Source organism: Sminthopsis crassicaudata, chromosome 5 (genome assembly GCF_048593235.1).
Source record: "Sminthopsis crassicaudata isolate SCR6 chromosome 5, ASM4859323v1, whole genome shotgun sequence".
NCBI classification, from domain to species: domain Eukaryota; kingdom Metazoa; phylum Chordata; class Mammalia; order Dasyuromorphia; family Dasyuridae; genus Sminthopsis; species Sminthopsis crassicaudata.
This window is the reverse complement of record NC_133621.1, coordinates 292,551,632-292,573,039: the sequence shown is the minus strand read 5'-3', so window position 1 is coordinate 292,573,039 and position 21,408 is coordinate 292,551,632. Positions and strand designations below refer to the sequence as shown.

The 21,408-nt window shown below is 38.5% G+C and overlaps 1 long non-coding RNA gene across 1 annotated transcript; it reads right to left on the bottom strand.

Annotated features, from left to right (window-relative positions):
- Positions 1-540: 540 nt before the first annotated feature.
- On the bottom strand, positions 541-2,206 carry LOC141543158 (uncharacterized). Its single transcript, XR_012482359.1, has 2 exons — positions 1,798-2,206; positions 541-1,215 (listed from the first exon to the last, which is right to left on the bottom strand). It is a non-coding gene; the product is annotated as an uncharacterized LOC141543158 (long non-coding RNA).
- Between the last annotated feature and the right edge of the window lie 19,202 nt (positions 2,207-21,408).

Below are 21,408 nucleotides of genomic sequence, written 5' to 3'. Positions count from 1 at the left end.
CGCCTGTTTTCTTGTCTGTGTTGGTAGTGGCTGAGACATGGGGGCAACAGCCTGCCCCCCTCCGTGTTAGGGAGGGTGGCTTCGGCTACTCAAGGTGGGGGGTCCGGCCAAAACGAAGCACAGACCCCTAGAATAAAGCAAGAGACCAGCAGCCCTTCCCCTCCCCTCCACTCTGTTCAGCTCAGCTGCTCAAAACCACACCCTTAATCCTAAAACTGTGTGCTGTTTATTCTCCCTTCCAGGGACCTGCTGGAAATTAAGCCTTTTCTCTGCAAAGCTCCCTCCAGACAGCTCTGGACCTTTCTTGATGTTAGATGTCACATCACAGTCTCCTTCATCCCCCAGACAGATGAAAAACAACACAAAAAAACTACATATGTGTACCACACTCAGCCTCCAATAACTCCTTACCAACAGGAAGAAGGTAGATTTCATTACCTCTTTGTTCTGGAAGCAAGACTAGCTAAAAGTTACTCACTTCCCTTTAATAATCTATTTCATTTATACCATATTAATGTAGTTTTTTTGGGGGGGGGTCTGTTTATTTTCCTTTTTCTCAGTTCATATCAATCTTCTCATGTCTCTAGGAATTCCTTACAGTTATCCTTTTTTTTAACTGCATAATACAATTTGTTAAATTTGTATACCAGTCCAGTCAATGATCGTCCACTTGGTTTACATTTCTTGGCTTTCACAAAAAGTCCTGCTATGAATACCTGTATCTATGGAGCTTTTCTTTCTACCTTTGCTATATGCCCTATAGTGGGAAAACTAGGTCAAAGGGACTGAATACTTCAATGCTTTTTCTCTCAAAATTCCAAATTGTTTTCCAGAATGGTTTGCCCAGTTCACCAACAGCATATCTGTTTTCTAACATTGTACAGCTTGAGACAACTTTTCTTGATGGGCCTCAGTAATTCCATGTTGATACTAGTCAATCCAGGTTTGCAAGATTCTTGGCTCCTTGCAAAGGGTTCATGCCTTCCTCATAGAATTATAGGAATAGGATTTGAGAAATGGAAGAGACCTTTGGAAATCATCTTGTCTAACTTCCCTTATCTAAGATGAAAGAACTGGAATGCAGAGTTTAAGTGACTTACTCAGCTTCATCCAGGTAATTAACAGCCCAGGACAGGATTCAAACCTGAGTCCTTACAACTCTTAAAGACTTATTGTTGTTAGAGATGGCTAGATGGCTTAATGGAGTTATGAACACTGGGTTCACAGCTACATACAGAAAAGGACTGGGAAATGAATGTAAACTGTTATTTTTACCTTCTGAATCCAATTCTTCCTGTGCAACAAAAAATTCGGTTCTACACACATATATTGTATCTAAATTATACTGTAATATATTTAACATATATAAGACTGCTTGCCATCTGGGGGAGGGGGTTGGGGGAGGAAGGGAAAAAATCTGAATAGAAGTAAGTGCAAGGGATAATGTTGTAAAAAATTACCCATGCATATGTACTGTCAAAAAATGTTATAATTATAAAATAAAATAAAAAATTAAAAAAAAAAAAAAAAAAAGTCATCTCTGCATATCACAGCATTTCCCAAACTAGTTGTAATAGGTTTAGTTTTTTTTTTTTTTCTTTAATCTTCATCAGGAGTATTTATACTTTAAAAATCAGTAAATACTACAAATCTGGGTTTGATTTATTGTTTTGTTAATTTTCTAGACTTGGAAAAGTGATGGAAAAATGTTTTGTAAAAGCAAATTAAACTTTAAAATGTCATAGATAAAAAAAAAAAAAAAAAAAAAAAAAAAAAAACAAAACAAAAAAAAAACACTGGGTTCATATCTGTCTCAATGTCCTTGCCAGACAGGAAGTAAGATATCTCAGCTTTAGTTCTTTCTTTCTTTCCTTCCTTCCTTCCTTCCTTCCTTCCTTCCTTCCTTCCTTCCTTCCTTCCTTCCTTCCTTCCTTCCTTCCTTCCTTCCTTCCTGTGTTCAGTATCACTGCTTTCCTTCCTTCCTTCCTTCCTTCCTTCCTTCCTTCCTTCCTTCCTGTGTTCATTATCACTGCTTTCCTTCCTTCCTCCCTCCCTCCCTCCCTCCTTTCCTTCCTTCCTTCCTTCCTTCCTTCCTTCCTTCCTTCCTTCCTTCCTTCCTTCCTTCCTTCCTTCCTTCCTTCCTTCCTTCCTTCCTTCCTTCCTTCCTTCCTTCCTTCTTTCCTTCCTTCCTTCCTTCCTTCCTTCCTTCCTTCCTTCCTTCCTTCCTTCCTTCCTTCCTTCCTTCCTTCCTTCCTTCCTTTCTGCCTTCTGCAGAACTATTAACTATATCTTTTTCTTTTTATTCTTTATAACATGATTAATGTAAAGATATGTCTTTTCCCCCACTTAATAGTATTTTATTTTCTCCAATTATATATAAATATAGTCTTCAACATTCATTTTTGTAAGATTTTGAGTTCCAAATTTTCCCTCTTCCTCTCTTACCTCCTCCCTCCTCAAGACAGCAAACATTCTGATATAAATTATACATGCAATCATTTTAAACATTTAGGAAATTGGTTAGTTGTTGCCTTTGGTTCTAGAAAAGGACCAAAATGACATCATTACATTAGAGTGGAGTTACAGTGTGTTCTACTGTGGCTGATCAAACTAATATGAGCTCAGAATGCTCTGCCACAGGTCAGACAAAAATAGTCCATATAAATATTTGGGGTGACTTCTCTAACTTCTTGTGTTTCTTCTGAGCTTGGAAGTATGTCTTGTATGACTTCATATATATAATGAATATTTTATTTCTTGTCTTTTCAATGGTTGGGTGAGAGAGTGGAAGAAGGGAGAGAAGTTGGAACTTGAAAGAAAAAATAAATTGATTTTTTAAAAATTTAAAGAAATACTATTGTTAGCCACTTCCATTTCACAGATAAGGAAACAGCCTCCTAGAAGCAAAATCATTTGGCCAAATAACTCATAAGGGTTGGGGCCAGGATTTGAAATCACGCATCTCCTGCTTGATCTGTTGCTTTTCCTATTCCTCCGCCCTGTCTCTCACACTGCAAGGTGTTTTGAGAGCAGATGGACCCTCCTGAGACACTATCAGAGTCATATTCAGCACCAGAGACTAAATAATGAGTCACCCAAACAGCTTCCTTGCCTGGGGCTCAGCTTTGGTCTTTGGGGAGGGCTGCTTGTTTCCTTTCTTCTTTTAATTTTCTCTCTGTGGTTCTTTAGGTGTGGGGAGGAGATGGGGCAGTGGGGGAGCTCCAGAAGGCATGGCTGGGCAGGAGACCCAAATCCATGGCTTCACAGCTGGAAATGATGGATATGCGAGACCATTTAGACCCACCTTCTCATTTTTACAAATGGGGAAATTGAGGTACAGAAGTTAAAATTACTTAAGATCATGGACCCAGTAAATGGAAGAGCTAAAATTTGAATCTAGAACCAACATTCTTTTTCTATGTATCATGCTCTGCTCCTCATTATCTGTGGGAACTTGGACAATTCCCTTCTTTCTGGATCTTTCTTTACTCCTTTTAGACAAGATGATTTCTCACATTTCTTTCAGTTCTCAATCCTACTGCTGCGAATAATCCCAGACAGTGAATAGAGATTTAGGCAGCTAGGTAGTGCAAAGGATGGAATGTCCTGAGTTCAAATCCAGCCTCAGATCCTAGGTATGTGATCCTGGGAAAATCACTTAGCCCCATTTGCCTCTCCTTTGTAACCTGCGATAGAGAAGGAAATGGCAAACCACTCCAATATCTCTGCCAAGAAAACCCCAAATGGGGCTGCCATTTAAAGGATTGAATAGCAATAAAAATTGATTGAGATTCTTTACTCTCTCATCACAACCACCCAGTGAAGGAAGCCAGCCGGGTATTATACCCATTTTATGGATGAGTGAGTTTAAGGGACTTGCTTAAGGTTTGCAGGGCTAATGATTGTTAGGCTACTCTTCCCATTACACTCAGTGTTCAGGGCATGGAGGGATTGTGGATATGTTCAATTCAATTCAGTTCAGTTCAATTCAACTCAGCTCAGCTACCTTCAAAGCTCAATTCAATTTACTCTTTTATTGAGTCCCTAGAAAATGTCTGTGGCAAGCAGATGTGAAGGCAAAAAGGAAAACATTCCTTCAAAGGGCTTATAGTCTACCATAGGGAATTCAGGCTGTAATTCCTTCTTTCAAGGCTCATCTTCTACGTGAGCACTTTCCAAATCCTCCTAGAAGCTGGTATTCTTCCCATCCCTCAAATTTCTTTTTTTTCTGTTTTGTCTATATTTTGTCTGTTAAGTCCCAGAAAGAGTGTGGATTTATTGAGGTCAGACTTTTATTTTTTTTATTTTTTCTTTTTAAATTTTTTTTTTTTTAATTTTTGTCTTTCTCTCCCATGTCTAACAAATGCAATGCTTGGCACTTAGTAGGCAGGCTATTTGTTTGGGTCAAATGGATATTGAACTCATGGAGGAAGTCTTTGTAGACAAGGGGGTACAAGCTCACAAAATCCCATTGGCCATCCATGACTGGCTCAATGGCCTCCATAAATTACCTGTAGGCTTAAAAGGGCTGATTCCCAGATACTCGCCTCCCTTGGGAATAGGCTGGCCCCCTTATCCAAGTTTGGCTCACCCCAAGGAATCCCAAGGGAAAGCAGAGAAAAGGATACTTGACTAGGAATGGGAAAAACCAGGCAGTTCTGATCCTTTCCAGCAATGCAGAATGGATGTATGACATTCTCCAGTATCACTTTCTCCAACTGTAAAACTGAAATAATAATACGGATACTACCTTATTCCATGGACTTTAAAAACTTTCATGTGCTATTAGAATCAGAGGATTAGAATTTGATAGGATCTCTGCTTATCTGGAGTCTGTGGATGGATTTCTTGTAGTGTGGGAATGTAGATGGGGAAAAAAAAATCACATTTTAGTTTTCACTAAGCTCTAACTGAAATTTAGCATTTTCTTTAATTACGAATGCAGGAAACAAAATATTATTCTGAGAAGGGGGGGGTTGTCTAGAAGGCGTTCCCAGGCTGTCAAAGGGGTCCATTGTCCAAAGCATTAATAGCTCCCAATTGAGTCTGGCTCTTTGCTTTTATATATAAGGGAGGCTCAGAGAGATAAAGAGACTTAGCCCATATATTTAGAATTTGATGCATTTTGGGAGCTATTTAGCGCCATGCCCCCATTTCACAGATGAGGAAATTGAGTAGAATTCAAGTGATTTATTTAAGGTTATATCCATGGCAGCGGCAGGATTTGAATCAATGGCTTTTGGCTCCAAATGCAGCCTTTTCTCACCATACAAGGCTGCCTCCTATTCAGAAAATTGGTTTGTGCCCCCATGTTTTCCTCCAGAGCATTTTACAGACAGGACAAGACGGGCAAAGTTGACTTGAATTGAATTGACTGAATGACAGGAGATCTTCAGCATCTGGGGCACCTTTGACACCTTTGACCTCTTTGAACATCCTGCGTGGCTGAAGCCCCTAGAATGAGCATGAATCGAGACAATAGGGAAACAGGGTGTCTTATTGTGATTCTGCCAAGTGAGCACTGACCACCCCACCTCCTTCCAAACAGCTGGAGATGGGAAAGGGCTATTGCCAGTGGGGTTCCCAGGCCTGTAGCATCAACAGCAACTGCCTCCGAGTCATGATTCCTGGGAGGTCCCCTGCATCTCTCAATAAACCATCCCAGATCCTTTCAACTTGACATTTTCCTAAGTCATCGTTCTGGGACACAGGTGTGCCTCCCCCGGAGAGCCAGACGGCCGATGAGTCAGTTTCCCTGAAAGACCTACTTTGCAGGAATCCATCAGTGGAAACATCTGAAGAAGGGTGGTTTCCCTTGAGACCACAGCTAATAAGAATATGTGGCTTTCACAGAAAGGATTCTTTGTGATTCTTAAAGAAAAAATGTTGTCCGCAAATGCTTGGGGTCTGGCATTCGTCACTTTCAAATATTTAATGGAAATTATCTGCAGAGCTGTGAGTGTGGCAAGGGGACATTACAGCCAGGGAGATACCTGGGTCTAATGGGTTTGGATTTTCTTGTTTTCCTTCTCCTCTCTTCTATTTATTTTATTTCTCCTATGTCACAACCTCCCATTTCTAGAAGTTATGGCTTGTTGCAAGAGATGATGGAAAAGAGCCCCATATTTGGAATGGGAGGACTGAAGCCCAACTCTGCCACATATTATCTGCTTGACCATGAATGGATGTATCCTTCTTTCTGTGGGCTCAATTTCCTCATTTTTAATGAGGTTTGAATAGATGGTCCTCTAGAAGTCCCTTTCTGTTTCTAAATTATGATCCTCTGATTAAATATTAAATCCAATTTTTTTGTTAATCAAAACCCTCTATAATCTTGCTGCATTGTAAGTAACCTCTTCTATATAGGTATATCTCATTTTTATTGTGCTTTGCAGAAAAATGTTTTCTTTCTTCCTTTCTTTCTTTCTTTCTCTCTCTCTCTTTCTTTCTTTCTTTTTCTCTCTTTCTTTCTTTCTTTTCTCTCTCTCTCTCTTTCTTTTTCTCTCTCTTTTTCTTTCTCTCTTTCTTTCTTCTTTCTCTTTTTCTTTCTTCTTTTCTCTCTCTCTCTCTCTCTCTTTCTTTCTCTCTTTCTTTCTTTCTTTCTTCTTTCTTTCTTTCTTTCTTTCTTTCTCTCTTTCTCTCTTTTTTTCTCTCTTTCTCTCTTTCTTTCTTTCTTTCTCTCTTTCTCTCTCTCTCTCTCTTTCTTTCTTTCTTTCTTTCTTTCTTTCTTCTTTCTTTCTCTTCTTTCTCTCTTTCTTTCTCTCTTTTCTTTCTCTCTTCTATCTTTCTTTCTTTCTTTCTTTCTTTCTTTCTTTCTCTCTTCTTTCTTTCTTTCTTTCTTTCTTTCTTTCTTCTTTCTTTCTTCTCTTTCTTTCTTTTCTTTTCTTCTTTTCTTTCTTTCTTTCTTCTTTCTTTCTTTCGTTCTTTTCTCTCTCTTTTTTCTCTCTTTCTCTCTCTCTTTTCTTTCTCTTCTTAGTCTCTCTCTTTCTTTCTTTCTTTCTTCTTCTCTCTTTCTTTCTCTTTCTTTCTCTCTTTCTTTCTCTCTTTCTTTTCTCTCTTTTCTTATCTCATCTTTCTTCTTCTTCTTTCTTCTCGTCTTCTTTCTCTCTTCTTTCTCTCCTCTTCTCTCTCTCTTCTTCTCTCTTTTCTCGTCTCTCTTTCTCTTTCTTTCTTTCTTCTTTTCTTTCCTTTTCTTTCTTTCTTTCTTTCTTTCTTTCTTTCTTTCTTTCTTTCTTTCTTTCTTTCCTTTCTTTTCTTTCTTTCTTTTTCTTTCTTTCTTTCTTTCTTTCTCATTCTTCTTTCTTTCTTTCTTTCTTTCTTTCTTTCTTCTTCTCTAACAAATTAAAGGTTTGTGTCAACTCTGGATCAAGCAAATCTATTGGTGCCATTTTCCCAACATCAATTTGCATCTCTGGGTTACATTTTGCTAATTCTTATAATATTTAAAACTTTTTCATTATTATTACTATATCATTACATGATCTTTGATGTTACTATTGTTAATCATAATGCCACGCATACCTATATAAGATAGTGAACTTAATCCATAAATGATGTGTATATTCTGACTGCTCCACTGACCTTGTCCTGTTCTTATCTTCCTCTTCTTGGGTCTCTTTATTTCATAAGGGAGAACAATATAATAATTTTTTTTTTAGCAATTTGATTGGTATGGCACTGAATAAGTAGATTAATTTAGGTAGAAGTGTCATTTTTTTAATATTAGCTCAGCCTATTCACGAGCTCTTGATATTCTTTTCCAATTGTTTAGAGCTAATTTTATTTCTATGAAAAGTATTTGTGTTCATATATGTCCTGGCTTTGAGACATAATAATATAGAACAATATTACAGAAAGTTAATTGAGAAAGTTTGAGAGGATTGACTAATTCTGAAATAAGTTGTATTCTAAGTAAAATGCTATCAAAAAAGCATTGTATACTACAGAGGAATCTTCCATGTGAGGAAGTGTTAATGCAGCAAACTTTGTTGCCGCAGCCTTCTCCAACCACTCCACTCTGATCAATCAGCAGCCAATAATGTTGAGGTGAAACCCATCTCCAGCCAAAAGATTATGACTCATTGAAAGATCAGACAATGGCTAACTTTTTATTTTTATTTTTTAGCAATAAAATATATTTAAATTAAGGTATATACTTTTAAAAGTGTGCTGTTGCACACTTAGGCTGTAGTATATATACTATATATATAGTATATAATATATTAGGCTATAGAATATATTCTTACATGCATTGGAAAACCAAAAAATTGTGACACTTTATTGCAAAATTTGCTTTATATTATAATGGTCTGGTACCAAACCCACCATATCTTCAAGGAATGTCTATATTCAAATACCCACATTCTGTAAATTTGGGTATTCCTTCTAATGATGCAAGTTGCAACCCATCTAAACTTGCCCATCTTATATGACTCTTCTTCATGTCCTTCAGTAATTATTTTATTTTATTTTGGAGGCTGGGGTTAAGTGACTTGCCCAGGGTCACACAGCTAGGAAGTGTTAAGTGTCTGAGACTAGATTTGAACTCGGGTCCTCCTGAATTCAGGGCTGGTGCTCTATCCACTGCGCCACCTAGCTGCCCCGTTTATCACTTCTTTTTACTGTCATTTTAGCCAATCTGATAGTTGTGAGGTGGTCATATAACTCCTTAATGACATCCCTTTTCTTTTGGTTCTTCATTGGTTATATATTGGATCCTGCTGACAACTACCCTGAACCCTCCTATTGTGCTCTGGGTGATAATCTATAATTCTTCAAAGGCAATAGCATCCCTCATCTCCTTGCCATATAGAAACAGAGAAAAAAATAGATTTTGTAGCTTGGTGTTTTCATTTTCATGTAACTCACTAAAAAGTACCATCTCCTCCTCATTAGCAGCTGGGTTGTGGAGGAGATTGGGCACTGAACTTGAGAGTCATGGAGACTGATCTTCAAATCTTGTCATGAATGTTGACTAGCCATGTGATCCAGGGAAAGTTATCTAGCTTCTTGAAGACTCAGTTTCCTTACTTGTAAAATGAGGTTTTTGCTGAGGATCAAATGAGGCAACATGTATAAAGTATATTACAATGTTAGTTGGTTATTATTTCTATAAAAGTTCTTATTATTATTGTGACATTGGAGCAGTCTTTTAATAGTTTCATGTGTGAGTATACCTAATACAGGTTTGAGACCAATAATTGTATGTATCTCTTATTTATTTCCCAGTTTTCTCTCCTCCCCCCGATATATTTTAATCTTGGTGAAATCTTCTTAAATAGCCCCAGAGACTGTTCTGGATTTAGTCAAGCAGCTGAACTGGATTCAGTTCTAGAAAAGGCTGGTTACGTTTTTTTCATATATTTGAAAATATTCTTTCTATTTTTGTCACAGATCTACTGCTCTCTTGCTTAAATTCATTTGGAAATATTTCCAAAGGCTCCATTTTGGATGGAGGAACCACAGTCTTCCTTCCTTGGTACCTCGAGTCCAGCTCTGTTCTCTTGGGAACTAGATGGCCTAAATAGTTTATTTTTACTCTGACAAGTCAATGCCCCCTCCCAGTGATGTCCAGGCCCCTCTTCATCCTAAACCAGGCTCTGAGGTTCCAGGTAAGTTGCCAGGGAGGCCCATCTCTCTAGTCTGTGGTTTGCCTGGAGGCCCAGAGAGCTCAGCTTAGCCAGCTAACCACAGGGGTGAGGATGCCAGGCCCTGGGCCCACCTCTCAAACTAGCAAGGCCCTTGAGAAAAAGCTGAAGGGACAATCCCCATATTGTCCACTTTTCTACTCCTGCTTCCACCTTAGGCCCAGACAGGACTAAAGTAAATCATTAATTGATCAGGCACAAAACCCCCTCAGTCCTTCTGCCCTATTTAATTAAGGCAAAGCTTAGAGCAGAGAAAAGCCTGTGTTAGAAATACCAGCACTCCATTGCTCCTGTCAGGGAGACAAAAATAAAGCCTTTGGCCCCAAGAAAGTTGGCTTCTCCCATAAGACTTGTGTATTTACCCTTTAGAAAAATGTCCCTAATGTTGTTTTAATAATGTTTTCGGTGCCTAGGGACCAATAACACAAGCAGGGCTTATTTACCAAGTGCTTGCTGGCCATTTAATGATAGCCTGCGTATCAGACACTGGCAGGATACACAGGCCTTGAGTGCTATGTAATTTCCAGGCAAATTCATCATTACTCCTGTCTTATAAACCCGAATATGTGTTAACTAATACTTTGGGGCCCACTGAAGGTAATTACGAAGCCCTGTCCTCCCTCAGAACATGTAATTACGCTACAGCGGGCTGCATATTTACTAAGCAAATCTAGGCAATTATTATCTGAAGGCCAGATCTTGCCCCTGGAGCCACAGAAATGCCTCAGTTCTAAGGAGAACTGGCTTCTGTGCTGGGTCAGGGAGATTCGTTTCCCTAGCCCCAATTCCAAGATATTCTTTTGTCCTTATAAAATTAGAGAATCGTAGTCCTAGAAGGGACTTTGGGGGCCTTGCAATCCCATCATCCCCTCGTGTCATGGTTGAGAGAAAGACACTAGGATCGCGGATGGAGTTGAAAAGGAGGCCATCTTGTCTAACCACCATCCTTCATCCCTTCCCACTGGCTTCCCTGGACCCTCCTCCATTGCTAGATAACTCCCACCATCCATCTCCCTTTCTGGTTATTTTTTCTGTGACCTATAAACACATTTGTGTTTTCTCCATAAGAAACAAGAGCCCTCATTTGATCTGACCATTCCTGCTAACTCTATTTCTCTTTTTACTCATTTTTAAACCCTTTGCAATCCACTTTCTAAAATTCATCATTCAGAGTTACTCAATGATCTCATTGCCAAGTCTAATGATCTTTTCTCTATTGTCTTCCTTGATTTTTCTACAGTCATTGATATGGGTGATCAACTTTTCCTACTGCAAACTCTTTTATCTCTTGATATTTTTGTAATGTGGCTTCCTCTTGGTTCTCTCCCTATGCTGCTCCTTCTCAGTCTTCCTTTAGGTTGTGTTCACTAATTGTGGCTGTCCTCTAAGATCCCCCCCACCCCAGCCACACACACACCAGTATTCAATCTTACCTGCTGATCTCATCAACTCTTCTATTGGGGTAAGATTTAATATGAAGGCAGCTAGATGGCAAAGTGATTTAGAGTCAGAAAGAGCTGAATTCAAATACAGATGTGCATTGGTCAAGTCTCAACCCTATTTGTCTCAGTTTCCTTATCTGTAAAGTAAAATAGCAAACTATTCCAGTGTCTTTGCAAAGAAACCCCCATACAGAGTCACAAAGAGTCAGATATGACTGAAAATAACTGAACAAGAAAAAAAAAAAGGTTAAATTTCATGCAATTGGGCAGGTTCAAGGTTTTTCCTTGAACAACAACTAAAAATAAAATCCACAAAACACTAGTGAATTGTAGAATATAATTAAAACTACTTTTATGATTAAAGTTCAAAAAAAATATATAATGGAATAATAAAAGATATAAATTAGTTCTTTTTTTGGTAGTCATCAAGTTAAGAAGTGAAGAAAGTCACTTTTAGGAAGTTGGAGCTCAGGAAAAGTTTGCTGACCACGTTCTGTCTCTAGTTTCATTCATTTAATGTTCAAACTATCAAGTGTGCAAATCTACCATATGGGGCTGAGTTAAGGTGTGGCTGTAATGGTATCAGATGGGACTAAGCTAAGGTGGAGGAGGGAGGACCAGCTGAGGCCATAATGGTATCGATAACCTCAGAATTCTGCCCAGCTAGGGTTCCCTTCCAGAATCTGTGGGCTCAGAGATCATCATGCAAATGACTGCCAGATCCCTCTTTCTAGACTTTTTCATGACTTCCAATTGATTATCTCCTTCCCTTCTGTTCATCTCAGACTAGATGTCCCACAAGACATGTCGAAAACTCAACAAGTCTATGATATAACTCATTGTTTACCCTCCTTCCCCTAAACTCTTCCTTTTACAATTTTTTAAAAATTATTTCTAGGGTGTCACCATCCTCCCAATCACCCAAGCTTGAAACGTTAGTGTCAATCTTGACTCCTCCCTCTTACTCATCCCATATACCCAATCCATTACCCAAATCTCATGATTTCTATCTCTATTCTTATAGTCACCACACCAGTTACCTAACTGGCTTCTCTTCTTTAATTATCTTCCCTCTCTAATCCATGTTCCCTTTACTTATAATATTGCTAAAACATAGGTTACTTGCCTGCTCAGTGAGCTTCAGCAGCTCCCTATTACCTCCAGAATAAATTAAACTCTTCTGTTTTCTATTAAAACTCCTCATAACTTGATCCTTTCCTACTCTTCCAGTTTTCTTATGCCATACTCCTCTCCACACAATCTATGGTCTATGTACATGGTTCTACTAGCAAATTTTTCAAACACAACAATCCATCTTTTATTTCTGCTTCTTTTCATTAGCTGTCTGCTATACTTGGAACGTCCTCCTCACCTCTGTATTTTGCTAGCTTTCTTCAAGTGTGTGTGTGTGTGTGTGTGTGTGTGTGTGTGTGTATGTTCAGTTATGTCTGATTTTTTGTGACCCCACTAGAGATTTTCTTAGGAAGGATACTGAAGTGGTTCGCCATTGAGGCAATCAAAGTGAATCGATTCACCCTGATATATAGCTGATAAGGAGTTGGAATCAATTGGAATCAATCCAAGAGCATAATTATCCTGAAATCTTAAGGGGAGAGTGAGAGATGATTATTGGGTTAACATGGCTGGAATGGAGAATGTGGAACTCAGAAAACCTGGAAGACCTTCCGAATGCAAATGATTTTTGAGATTTGGTCATCGGTGGTAAGCACAAGCTGATTGGAGCCGGGCTAGTTAGTGAACGGCCCCCTGATTACCTCTGGCAAGTCTTCCCTGGTCTGCTATGCTGGTCCAAATCTAGGTCATAATTTTCATCCTTAAGTTTGGCTCATCTAAGGCCTGAATGGAGCCAATAACCACACTCTGATTGGCTGACTTCTGCCCCTGCCTCCTGAGCTAGAGACTGGGGTTGAGTGAGTTGATTTTAGAACTTGTAGCCAGTCTTCACCGGCTTCTTTTTTCTTCTGCCCAGATGTGGTTCTGTAGGGTTGCCAGGAGTGCCTACTTCCCAAGCCTGCCACAACTACCACAGGTCCTCGGGCACCTCCCCTCAGTCTGGCAGGCCTGGATGGCACACCCCACACCTCTCCTGTCTAGCCCTCCCACTCTAACCATAAATATATATTCTATATGTCATTTCTGTATAATTACTTTAAAGGGTATAAATATATATTTTTACCTTTGAAAGAAATCTCAGTTTAGGAGGTATAGCTTCTATTCAGGGGTGACCTTTCTCTGGACCAACCCTTAGGCTTGGATTCTACTTCAGAGCTATGATTCACCAATGTCAAGATTCCTTTCTTTAATACAGATGTCAGTGCCATTCATACCTCTTCAATCTGTATAATTCTTACCTATGTCTTTTCTTAAGCCCTTTATAGAGGCTGAAAGAATGAATAAGTGAATGGAGGAATGAAAGAACAAAAAAAGCATTTAGTAAATACTTACCATGTGTCAAACACTGTGCTAAGTGGTGGGAATTCAAATATAAAAATCAAAACAGTCCTTGTTCTCAAGGCACTCACACGCTAGTTGGAGGAGATAACCCAGAAAAAGAAAGCTCAAACACAGGGCCGTTGGAAAAGCTAGAAAGTCCTAAAGGTTCTACAGACTGGGCAATGGCAGGAGCTGAAGTCCAAGGTAACTTATCCAAGATCACAGATAGTAAATGGCAGAACTGAGGTTCAAAGTAAAGTTTTCGGACTCCAAATCCCTTTTTTTTTTTTTTTTTTTTTTTGCATTATATCATTCAACACTCTACCCATAATCTTTGCATTAATCAATAAGCATATATATTAAGTATCTACTAAGTATTAGGTCCAATGGGTAAAAATACAAAAATGTCATGGTCTCTTCCTTTCTATTGGGGGAGACAATGTGTATATATATATACATATATATGTATATATATATGTGTGTGTGTGTGTGTGTATATATATATATATATATATATTATAATCTAACTCTCCTTATCTATCCATTGATATCTCTATTCATATCATATCCATTCATTATTTATGTCTCTCCATCCATCCTTGATGATACAATGCAACCTGTTCACAACTATCATGTGTCTGCCTTCCCATCATCCTTCTGGTCATCGGCATTTCTTATATTTCCTGTATATTCAATTCTTATATTTCCAAGACCATAATAACACCATATAGCATCACTGAAAGAATATTGATTTTTTTTTTCTTAATGGAGGCTTAGACCTATTGAGGACTCTACTCTTCTTGCTCATTTATGGGCCAAAAATTTCAGATTAGAAGCCAGTCAGTCAGAAAATAATTCAGGAGTACAATGGTACTAAAGAGGCAGATGAGTTACCTCAGTGGGATGCAATTCCAATGGCATATTGTAATCTTAGGTAATGGGTGGTTTTAATGCACTTGGATGAATAGCAAAACCTCCCTTCTTTTCTCCTTCTCCCTTCTCCTCTCTCTCTCTCTCTCTCTCTCTCTCTCTCTCTCTCTCTCTCTCTCTCTCTCTCTCTCTCTCTCTCTCTCTCTCTCTCTCTTTCTCTCTCTCTCTCTCTCTCTCTGTCTCTGTCTGTCTCTCTTCTCTCTCTCTCTCTCTCTCTCTCTCTCTCTCTCTCTCTCTCTCTCTCTCCTTCCTCCATTTGCAAAGTGCTCTTAAAAGCTTTTTAAAGACAATGGATCTTACTCAAGTGACTGCCATATTTTTGTACCAGGTAAAATCAGAAAAATGTCATCCACAAATGGAAAACTTAGATAGAATGAGTAGAAGAATGGAGAGATTGGCTAACGAGAGTCTGGTCCTTGGACCACGCAGAGCATACTTTGTCTGGCACCAGCCCATGTGGAGGCTTAGTGAACCTACTTCTGGGAACACACTGTGGTGAGAAATGATGGGGATCTGCTCTGATTCAGAGGACATACAGGTATTAATTGATTAATTAATTAATGCTAATTCATGCTAATTCATGCCTATATATATATAGTGTTATAGATAGATAGATAAAGTATGTATGTAAAGGTGAGCTCTGGGGAGATGTTTTTATAACTGTCCTTGCTATACATTCTTGTGAATAACCCTTTGTAGAAGCTATTGATTAATTGATCTTGAGAAGATATTGATGGTTTAACTGCTATTGGGGATCCTACCAGATTAAATCTGATCAAATCTACTAAAAAAGAGACCCCAATCCCTCAGGATTCTCGAGAACTCTGAGACAAAGTCAGGGGAATAGTAGCTTTGTTCTAGGGACCCAATTTACTAGTCAAAATACAGCTTAAGAGAATATCTCAGAACCCATAGGCACTATACAAAAGGAAGGCACCCAGGACATTTGGCTGGCTCACTTTTTATGGGCAAACTTATGGATGCCAAGATATGGATGAACTGAGACTTGAATGATTTGGAGAGTGGGAAAAGACAGCATTTATATAATACTTTATAGTTTTTATTTTTATTTTGAAGATAATCAGGGTTAAGTGACTTGCTCAGGGTCACACAACTAGTGGGTATCTGAGGCAGGATTTGAAGTCAGGACCGGAAAGAGTACCTTAGAGTTATGGCTCCTTCCTGCTGACTCCAGGGCAGAGACTTATGACTTCAGTCATCTACAGAGTAGATTTTGTATTTTTCCTAGGAAAAAGAAAAGAAAACCATAAGTCAGAGAGCTTTGCCCCCTTAGTGTTTCTCATTAGGCCAAGAGTTCTGAAGTGAATGCTCTTTTCACCATGTCCTAGAATGAAGGAGCTTAAAAGGGCTTTAGATTCTAATTCCCTGGGAGGTGTAGGAGATGGTTCCCATTTGTAGATGGGTGCAGAAAATGCTTTTACTTCTTAATTCCTTCTTCTTAATTTACTTTATCTCCTGTCTTAACTTAATGCTTTTGCCATTGGATTTATGTGTCTCTTGTGTGGTCTGGCAATAGAGAAGACATTGGATGGATTGGGTTGGGAGCTGGAGAGTTGGTATCCTAAACAATTCATACTGAAGTGGGGGAGTAAAGAAGGTGTTCTCCTGAAGAAAGATAATCAGAGCTAGAGCTAAAGAACCTTGGCTCAGTATTTAGAGGATCTAGGTTCAAATGTCATCTCTGATGCTCACTACTTATGTGACCTTGCACAGGACACATCATATTCCTGGTTTTCAGTTTCCTCCTCTGTAAAATGTTCTGATTTGAACTAGATAATCACCGAGGTCCTTTCTAGTTCTAGAGCTAGGATGGTACATCACTTTAACTCTCTGAATTCAGTTTCTCCACCTGTAAAGTGAAGGGCTTGGATGGATAGTTTTAAGGTTGCTTCTAGCTCTAGCTTATAATTCTAAATCATTTAGATTATAATTAGTATAAGATAGCATTTATATAGTACTTTATATAAATATATTATATAAATATAATATAAATTAAATAATATAGAAACAAAAATACTTTATTGTTTGTTTTTATTTTTATCTTTTGAAGATAATCAGGGTTAAGTGATTTATTTGTTCAGGGTCACACAACTAATAGGTTATCTGAGGCAGGATTTGAAGTCAGATCCTCCTGACTCCAGAACCAGTGATCTATCCACTGATCATATAACTGTGCAGCTTTAACTTTTGTACACATATTCCACTCTTCATAGGTTTATGTTTTGTTTTGCCTGGACTGGATAGAGCCCCAGGCCTGGACTCAGAAGATATGAAGTCAAATCCAGCCTCAGATATTTACTAGCTGTGTGACCCTGGGTAAGTCACTGAATTCTGTTTCCCTCAGTTTCTCCATCTGTAAAATGAGCTGGAAAAATAAATGGCAACAATTACTAGATATGTGACCCTGGACAAGTCACTTAATCCTATTTGCCTTAGTTTTCCCATCTGTAAAATGAGCTGAAGAAAATGTTAACACTTAGCTGTGTGACTCTGGGCAAGTCATTTAATCATGTTTGCCTCAGTTTCCTCATCAGTAAAATGAACTAACCACTCCAGTTCTCTGCCAAGAAAACCCCAAATGAGGTCATACCTAATTGAAATGACTGAACAACTACAACAAAACCACCTTCCTAACGTGAGAAAATAACTTCTGGGAAGCTACCATTTCTGTTTTATCATCTCTCTCCCCACAGTGCCTAGCACAGGGCTGAGCACAGAACTGAGCAAAGATGTAAAAAGAATGTCTTACAAAGAATGGGTCAGCCCCTTGACCAGGTGCAGGAGCCAAGGGCACTGACTGTGTCTGGCAGGTACTTGAAAAGAGAGGGGAGCTGGGCTTTGAAACACTCTGTGGTTTCCTTGGCCTTTCACTATAGGAATGATGGATAACATGGCAAAGAAAGAAAGAAATGAATGGAAAAACAAGAAACAAAACCCCAAATAGGCGCCTAAGCTTTTGGCTTCCCTACTGCTCCATGAAGATGGATGGTAAGCCATTTAGTCTTGGGTCTGGAAATCTATGCAAGCCTCCGCAGACCTTTCAACAGTGGTCTTGCGTCCCCGAATGGTCGGTAACCTCACTTGTTATTGTTGGGGTCTCTCTTCCAAGGCTGGAGCTTGGTACTGTTCTTGACATTCTACGGGGCTTTCGTAAGCAGAAGCTCAGTAAGCCTGCTTTCCTTCTTCTAAGACACTTCTTACCTGCTCCCGGCCATTCTGAATCACCTCCCTTCCCCAGCCTGTTCATTCTATCCCTATAAAGGCACAGCTTCCAATGGGATGCTAATTAGGATGATTTCAGGATTGAAGTCTGATTGATATAAAAATGGTCTCATGGGAACTTGCTTCCCATTTCCTTTGATTTCCATTGCCTACAGATTCTTTTTTTTTTTTTTAAAGGAAAAAGATTTTTTTCTTCCTTTTTAAAAATATCAATAGAATTTTATTTTTTCAATTCCATGTAAAGATAGTTCTCCATCCTTCATTTTGGTAAGTTTTTTTTCCCTCACTCCTTTATCTCTCCTCTTCCCCAAGACAGCAAGCAATCTGATCTAGATTATACATATACAATTATTTTAAACATATTTCCATATTAGTCATGTTGTGAAAGAAAAATCAGAACAAAAGGGGAAAAAACACAACAAAGAGCAAACAAATGAATAAAAAAAAAGAGGGGGAAAAAAGTATGCTTCCGGTTGCATTCAGTCTTCATAGTTCTTCCTCTGGACACTGATCCATTGCCTACAGATTCTTACATGTTCAGAGGATCAAAGATTGAGCAGGGACCTTCATGTTATGGGTGTAGGGATAGGGACTAGACCTGTGATTTCATTAGTATAAGGAATTCCCTAGTAAGGAAACTCCATTTTCCAAGGCCAGTCATCATCTGGTATATACCCACTAAATTCTCTGGTTGGTTGGTTGGTCGTTTGTTCTCGAAAAGTGTCAAAATGACCTCATGATGTTGGAGATGACTTACAGTGTGTCCCTAGGAACATTTGGGGTAGCTTCTCTAATTTTGCTCATTTCAGATTTCCTCTGAGCTAATTCAATTCTGTTTGCTCATAGAGCACAGCACTTTCTCCGATGAGGGTACTCCATGCTGGGCAGTCCTGTGCCACTGTCTCCCATGTCATATAATCAATTCTAAAGTTTTTAAGAGAGACCTGGAGAGTATCCTTGTATCACTTTTTCTGATCACCTTGTGAGTTCTCCATAGGGATGAAATAGACTTGATCTCAAGGAGCTTACAGTTTTCTGGAAGGAAAGTTTATAGATAAATATAATATAATATATTATATAAATATTATAATATAATTATATATAATATGTATTATTGATATATAATATAATTATAAAATAAAATAAATATATAAAATATAAATATTACTCTAAGAGAGTAATGTGAGGGGTAGAGAGGGAATGTTAAAAAGTGGAGGAATTGGGACAGTTAGATGGCACAGTGGACAGAGCACCAGCCCTGAAGTCAGGAGGACCTGAGTTCAAATCTGAGCTCAGACACTTAATATCTCATAGCTGTGTGACCCTGGGCAAGTCACTTAACCTCAATTGCCTTAGTCAAATTTAAAAAAAAAAAAAAAAAAAAAAAAGAGTGGAGGAATTGAGAGAGATGGGAACTTGAACTGAGCCATGGAGGGAGCTGGGATTCCAAGAGATAATAAGCATTTATTAAGGACTACTACATGCAGGCTGTGCACTAAACATTGAAGATACAGAGAAGGCATGTCCTTCTCTTGTCATCAGAAGCTCTTAATATGATGAAGTGCTAATAATCTATTTAGCTTGGGTAGGTCACTGAGCTCTATTTCCCTCAGTTTCCTTATCTGTAAAATGAACTGGAAAAGGAAATGGCAAACCGCTCCAGTATCTCTGCCAAGAAAACCCCAAATGGGGTCATGAAGAGTTGAATACAACCAAAATGACAGAACAACCTGATTAGATATGGAGGTGAGTGAAAATGAAGACTATCAGATGACTTTCAGATTGCCAGGCTTGAGTGATTAGGAATACAATGGTTCTCAAACAGGAATAGGGATGTTAAAAGAGGGACAGATTTTTTGAGAAAAGACAATGGGCTGTGTTCTGGCCATGTAGAGTTGGAGATGCCTGTGGGATATTTGGGTTAGATATTTACAGGATCTAGTTTGGGAGGGATAAGGAGAGATATGGAGTCATCTGCCTAAAGATGGTCATTAAACCCATGGGAGTTGATGACATCACTGGAATAATAATGCTTAAATCTTAAAATATATGATCCAAGCCAGTAAGTGCAGCAGGTCTTCAATGAGGAGGCTGGAAGGAATCATAGAGACCCAATGCTTGAGTCAGCCTTTGAAGAATAATAGTATGTGTATATACCTAAAGACTTGGGTATAATCTTGGTCAGTTTCTGGGAATTCAGTACTTTTCTGAACTAGTCCAGGGACAAGGTCCTTGGCCCCAGATCCATGACCTTTTTCTATTATATATCTATATCCATATATAGATATAGATATAGATATAGATATAGATATAGACATAGACATAGACATAGATATAGATATAGATATAGATATAGACATAGATATAGATATAGATATAGATATAGATATAGACATAGACATAGACATAGACATAGATATAGATATAGATATAGATATAGATATAGATGTAGATATAGATATAGACATAGACATAGATATAGATATAGATATAGATATAGATATAGATATAGATATAGATATAGATATAGATATAGATATAGATATAGACATAGATATAGATATAGATATAGACATAGACATAGATATAGATATAGATATAGATATAGACATAGACATAGACATAGACATAGACATAGATATAGATATAGATATAGACATAGATATAGATATAGATATAGATATAGATATAGATATAGATATAGATATAGATGTAGATGTAGATGTAGATATAGATATAGATATAGATTTTTTTTTTTTTGCAAGGTAACTGGGGTTAAGTGACTTGCCCAGAGTTACACAGCTAGTTAAATGTTAAGTGTCTGAGACTGAATTTGAACTCGGGTCCTTTTGATTCCAGGACTGGTGCAATATCAATCGCACTCCTAGCTGCCCTTCTTCTATTTTCTAATAGATTGTTGATTCCTCTCTGTACCCCCTTGGGGTTTGGGCCTGCTTGGCTCCCCGTATCCTGAGGTCTACCACACCCCATCAACCCTTAATTCCTTTTCCCTCTTCTCCTGTGGTTGCCCCTGTAACTGGACACCTGCTTCTGGCATCTGTTCTCTCTTTTTCTTCTAACCCATTTCTCCACACACTCCCAAACCACAAGAGTTCATATTCTAGGCTTTATTTACATGAAAAGAGGATATACAACTTCAGAAATAATACACTAGGGTGAGGTCATTAGAAACCAACTTAGTCCCCACCAATTTAAACTTTCTAAGTGATTCTAGCTGTAATTCTCTGGATCGGGCCCTCTTCTGGAGCCTCATGTTACCTTGTGTGGCTGGCTCCCTTGTGTTTTTGGAAGAATCAAGTCTCTTTTAGAGCCCTCACCCTGATTTGAGGTCTGGTCATCTTGGAGCTAGGGAGAGAGGGCATGGGCCCATTCTTCAATGAGAGGATGATTGAAACATGCTTTCCAGCTAGAGGGGGATCTTTGATGTTATGAAACAAAGGGTCATTGATGTTATCAAACTCTTTTATTTTACAAATGAGTAAACCCAGGCCTAGAATCCTGGAAGAATTCACCCCCAAGGTCACATAGACGGTAAATATCCAAGGCAAGACCTGACCCTTTCGGACTTTCAGTCCCATACTCTTTCCACTGGACCATACTGTGTTTTGATTGGAAGGAAGGGAGGCAGATATTTTCATAGTCATAAATATAATGGGGGAAATCTTCTAGAT